The 6235-nt window shown below is 36.0% G+C and overlaps 1 non-coding gene across 1 annotated transcript; it reads right to left on the bottom strand.

Moving 5' to 3' along the window:
• Nucleotides 1-4989: 4989 nt before the first annotated feature.
• LOC112760835 (small nucleolar RNA R71) lies at nucleotides 4990-5097 on the bottom strand. Its single transcript, XR_003181256.1, has one exon. It is a non-coding gene; the product is annotated as a small nucleolar RNA R71 (small nucleolar RNA).
• Between the last annotated feature and the right edge of the window lie 1138 nt (nucleotides 5098-6235).

Genomic DNA, 6235 nt, shown 5'->3' with positions numbered 1-6235 from the left:
AAAAGGTATTTTCATTCATCAAGAAAAGTATGCCAAGGAACTAGTTAAGAAATTTGGTATGGAAAATGCCAAACCCATGGGAACTCCCATGCACCCTAATTCAAAATTAGATAAGGGAGAAACTGAGAGAGATGTTGATGAGACTAGGTATAGAGGAATGATTGGAATGTGTTCAAGATTCCAATCTAAACCAAAAGAGTCTCATCTTTCTACAGTTAAGAGGATCATTAAATATGTCCATGGCACATCCAATTTTGGTTTTTGGTATCCTAAGATTGATGATTTTTTTGCAGTTGGTTATTGTGATGCAGATTTTGCCGGTGATAGAGTTGATAGGAGAAGCACATCAGGCTTATGTTGCTTCCTTGGAAAGTCCTTGAATGTTTGGTCAAGTAAGAAGCAGCCAACAGTGGCTTTATTCACTGCAGAGGCTGAGTATATAGCTGCTTCTTCTTGTTGTTCTCAGCTTATGTGGTTTAAAACACAGCTTGCTGATTACAAATTAAATGCTGAAAATATTCTCTTATTGTGTGACAACATGAGTGCCATTAATATTTCTAAAAACCCAGTTTTGCACTCTAGGACTAAACATATTGAAGTGACATTTCACTCAATAAGAGAACATGTCCAAAAGGGGGATATTAGCATTCAATTTGTTAAATCGGAGGAGCAATTAGCAGATATTTTCACAAAACCAGAGGACAGATTCTGCATGCTTAGGACTAGTCTAGGAATTTTAAGCCATGATTCTTTATTTGAAATTTGCTGATATGTTTGTTAGAGTTTTTGTCTCATAAACAGGGATGAGACAATTCTGGGCAAGTGAAGAACGTTCCCCTCAATTAGCGTGTTTTGGACCTATTGCACATGCTGATTCATCTAGGTGATGAGCGGATAATTTATACGCTTTTTGGCATTGTTTTAGTATGTTTTTAGTAGGATCTAGTTACTTTTAGGGATGTTTTTATTAGTTTTTATGTTAAATTCACATTTCTGGACTTTACTATGAGTTTGTGTATTTTTCTGTGATTTCAGGTATTTTCTGGCTGAAATTGAGGGACTTGAGCAAAAATCAGATTCAGAGGTTGAAGAAGGACTGCTGATGCTGTTGGATTCTGACCTCCCTTCACTAAAAGTAGATTTTCTGGAGCTACAGAACTCAAAATGGCGCGCTTCCAATTGCGTTAGAAAGTAGACATCCAGGGCTTTCCAGAAATATATAATAGTCCATACTTTGACCGAGTTTAGACGATGCAAAAGGGCATTGAACGCCAGTTTTATGCTGCAGTCTGGAGTTAAATGCCAGAAACATGTCACGAACCAGAGTTGAACGCCAGAAACACGTTACAACCTGGCGTTCAACTCTAGAAAGAGCCTCTGCACGTGTAACATTCAAGCTCAGCCCAAGCACACACCAAGTGGGCCCCGGAAGTAGATTTATGCATCAATTACTTATTTCTGTAAACCCTAGTAACTAGTTTAGTATAAATAGGACTTCTTACTATTGTATTTGACATCCTGGATTGTATTTTTGATCCTGTGATCACGTTTTGGGGGCTGGCCATTCAGCCATGCCTGAACCTTTCACTTATGTATTTTCAATGGTAGAGTTTCTATATTCCATAGATTAAGGTGTGGAGCTCTGCTGTTCCTCATGAATTAATGCAAAGTACTACTGTTTTTCTATTCAATTCAACTTATTCCGCTTCTAAGATATTCATTCGCACTTCAACATGAATGTGATGAACGTGACAATCATCATCATTCCCCCACGAACGCGTGCCTGACAACCACTTCCGTTCCACCTTAGATTGGATGAATATCTCTTGGATCTCTTAATCAGAATCTTCGTGGTATAAGCTAGATTGATGGCGGCATTCATGAGAGTCCGGAAAGTCTAAACCTTGTCTGTGGTATTTTAAGTAGGACTTTGGGATTGAATGACTGTGACGAACTTCAAACTCGCGAGTGCTGGGCGTAGTGACAGACGCAAAAGGAGGGTGAATCCTATTCCAGTATGATCGAGAACCTCAGATGATTAGCCATGCTGTGACAGAGCATTTGGACCATTTTCACAAGAGGATGGGATGCAGCCATTGACCACGGTGATTCCTCCAGATGATTAGCCATGCAGTGACAGCGCATCGGACCATTTTCACAGAGAGGATGAAAAGTAGCCATTGACAATGGTGATGTCCTTACATAAAGCCAGCCATGGAAAGGAGTAGGACTGATTGGATGAAGACAGTAGGAAAGCAGAAGTTCAGAGGGACAAAAGCATCTCTATACGCTTATCTGAAATTCTCACCAATGATATACATAAGTATTTCTATCTTTATTCTCTGTCTATCTATTATTTATTTTCGAAAACTCCATAATCAATTATTATCCGCCTGACTGAGATTTACAAGATGACCATAGCTTGCTTCATACCAACAATCTCCGTGGGATCGACCCTTACTCACGTAAGGTTTTATTACTTGGACGACCCAGTGCACTTGTTGGTTAGTTGTATCGAAGTTGTGAATGAAAAACGATTTATTAAGACGTGCATACAGAGTTTTTGGCACCGTTGCCTGAGATCACAATTTCGTGCACCAAGTTTTTGGCGCTGTTGCCGAGGATTGTTCGAGTTTGGACAACTGACGGTTCATCGTATTGCTCAGATTAGGTAATTTTCTTTTTGTTTTATTTTCAAAAATTTTTCAAAAATTTTTCAAAAATCTTTCAAAAATTTCTCATCTGTTTTCAAAAATTATTCTAAATTTTTTTAAGAATGAATTCTAGTGTTTCATGAAGCATGTTGAAGCCTGACTGGCTGTAAAGCCATTTCTAAATTCATTTAGACTGGGGCTTCCAACCCAACATTATCAAGAGCAAGCTAGTTGTTGCTAATCCACCTGCTGCTGTTCCTGATCCAAAAGATTTACATGCTAAAGCTTGACTGGCTATTAAGCCATGTCTAACCCTCAGATTGGAGCTTTAGACTAAGAGTACAAGATTCCTGGAATTCATATTAAAAATTTTGGAATCCTTATCTTTCTTTTTCACAAATAAATTTCGAAAAATACCAAAAAAAAAAAAATTAGAAAATAAAAAAAAATAAAAAATATTGTGTTTCTTGTTTGAGTCTTGAGTCAATTTTTAAGTTTGGTGTCAATTGCATACTTATCTTGCATTTTTCGAAAATTGCATTCATGCATTGCATTCATCATGATCTTCAAGTTGTTCTTGATAAACCTTCTTGATTGATCTTCATATTATATTGTTTTGTGTTGTATGGTGTTTTTCATATGCATTCTTGAATTCTTAGTGTCTAAGCATTAAAGATTTCTAAGTTTGGTGTCTTGCATGTTTTCTTTGCATTGAAAATTTTTCAAAAATATGTTCTTGATGTTCATCATGATCTTCAAAGTGTTCTTGGTGTTCATCTTGACATTCATAGCATTCTTGCATGCATTCATTATTTTGATCTAAAAATTTTCATGCATTGCATCATTTTCATGTTTTTCTCTCTCATTATAAAAATTCAAAAAATAAAAAAAATATCTTTCCCTTTTTCCTCTCATAAAATTCGAAAATTTGAGTTGACTTTTTCAAAAATTTTTAAGATCTAGTTGTTTTCTATGAGCCAAATCAAATTTTCAAATCTTATCTTTTTCAAAATCTTTTTCAAAAATCATATCTTTTTCACTTTTTCTATTTATTTTCGAAAATTTTTTAAAATATTTTTCAAAAATCTTTTTCTTATCCTTATCTCCTAATTTTCGAAAATAACATCATCAATTAATGTTTTGATTCAAAAATTTCAAGTTTGTTACTTGCTTGTTAAGAAAGATTCAAACTTTAAATTCTAGAATCATATCTTGTGATTTCTTGTAAGTCAAGTCATTAATTGTGATTTTAAAAATCAAATCTTTTTCAAAACTAATTTCAATCATATCTTTTCAAAAAATATCTTTTTATCTTATCTTTTTCAAAATCATATCTTGTTCAAAAAAATTTTGATTTTAAAATATCTTTTCTAACTTCTTATCTTCTTATCTTTTCAAAAATTGATTTTCAAATTTGTTTCAACTAACTAACTAACTTTTTGTTTGTTTCTTATCTTTTTCAAAACTACCTAACTAACTCTCTCTCTCTAATTTTCGAAAATATCTTCCCTCTTTTTCAAAAATTCTTTTTAATTAACAAATTGTTTCAAATTTTAATTTTAATTTTCGAAAATCACTAACCATTTTTCAAAAATAATTTTCGAAAGTCCTTCTCTCTCATCTCCTTCTATTTATTTATTCATCTACTAACATCTCTTCCTCACTCACCAAAAATCCGAACCCTCTCTCTCTGTGAGTTCATATTTTCTCTTCTTCTTTTCTTCCACTCACCTAAGGGAACCTCTACACATGGGCAAAAAGGATCCCTATTATTATTATTTTTCTGTTCCTTCTTTTTCATATGAGCAGGAGCAAGGACAAGAATATTCTTGTTGAAGCAGATCCAGAACTTGAAAAGACTCTGAAGAGGAAACTAAGAGAAGCTAAATTACAATAATCCAGCAGGCACCTTTTAGAAATTTTTGAACAAGAAGAGGAGATGGCAGCCGAAAATAATAATAATGCAAGGAGGATGCTTGGTGACTTTACTGCACCTAATTCTAATCTACATGGAAGAAGCATCTCCATCCCTACCATTGGAGCAAACAATTTTGAGTTTAAACCTCAATTAGTTTCTCTAATGCAACAAAATTGCAAGTTTCATGGACTTCCATCTGAAGATCCTTTTCAGTTCTTAACTGAATTCTTGCAGATCTGTGATACTGTTAAGACTAATGGAGTAGATCCTGAAGTCTACAGGCTCATGCTTTTCCCTTTTGCTGTAAGAGACAGAGCTAGAGTGTGGTTGGACTCTCAACCCAAAGATAGCCTGAACTCTTGGGATAAGCTGGTCACGGCTTTCTTAGCCAAGTTTTTTCCTCCTCAAAAGCTGAGCAAGCTTAGAGTGGATGTTCAAACCTTCAGACAGAAAGAAGGTGAATCCCTCTATGAAGCTTGGGAGAGATACAAGCAACTGACCAAAAAGTGTCCTTCTGACATGCTTTCAGAATAGACCATCCTGGATATATTCTATGATGGTCTGTTTGAATTAACTAAGATGTCATTGGATACTTCTACAGGTGGATTCATTCACCTAAAGAAAATGCCTGCAGAAGCTCAAGAACTCATTGACATGGTTGCTAATAACCAGTTCATGTACACTTCTGAGAGGAATCCTGTGGGTAATGGGACGCCTCAGAAGAAGGGAGTTCTTGAAATTGATACTCTAAATGCCATATTGGCTCAGAACAAAATATTGACTCAGTAAGTCAATATGATTTCTCAGAGTCTGAATGGAATGCAAGCTGCATCCAACAGTACTCAAGAGGCGCCTTCTGAAGAAGAGGCTTATGATCCTGAGAACCCTGCAATAGCAGAGGTGAATTACTTAGGTGAACCTTATGGAAACACCTATAACCCATCATGGAGAAATCATCCAAATTTCTCATGGAAGGATCAACAAAAGCCTCAGCAAGGCTTTAATAATGGTGGAAGAAATAGGTTTAACAATAGTAAACCTTTTCCATCATCTACTCAGCAACAGACAGAGAACTCTGAACAAAATACATCTAATTTAGCAAACTTAGTCTCTGATTTATCTAAGGCCACTGTAAGTTTCATGAATGAAACAAGGTCCTCAATTAGAAATTTGGAGGCACAAGTGGGCCAGCTGAGTAAAAGGATCACTGAAATCCCTCCTAGTACTCTCCCAAGCAATACAGAAGAAAATCCAAAAGGAGAGTGCAAGGCCATTGACATAGTCAACACGGCCGAACCTAGAGAGGAAGGGGAGGACGTGAATCGCAGTGAGGAAGACCTCCTGGGACGTCCAGTGATCAATAAAGAGTTTTCCTCTGAGGAACCAAAGGAATCTATGACTCATCAAGAGACCATAGAGATTCTATTGAACCTCCTTATGCCATTCATGAGCTCTGATGAGCATTCCTCTTCTGAAGAGAATGAGGATGTTACTAAGGAGCAAGTTACCAAGTACCTTGGTGCAATCATGAAGCTGAATACCAAATTATTTGGTATTGAGACTTGGGAAGATGAACCTCCCTTGTTCACCAATGAACTAAGTGATCTGGATTAACTGACATTGCCTTAGAAGAAACAGGATCCTGGAAAGTTCCTAATACCTT

Source organism: Arachis hypogaea, chromosome 16 (genome assembly GCF_003086295.3).
Source record: "Arachis hypogaea cultivar Tifrunner chromosome 16, arahy.Tifrunner.gnm2.J5K5, whole genome shotgun sequence".
Taxonomy (NCBI): domain Eukaryota; kingdom Viridiplantae; phylum Streptophyta; class Magnoliopsida; order Fabales; family Fabaceae; genus Arachis; species Arachis hypogaea.
The sequence above is the reverse complement of the archived record's forward strand: the minus strand, read 5'-3'. Positions and strand labels throughout refer to the sequence as shown.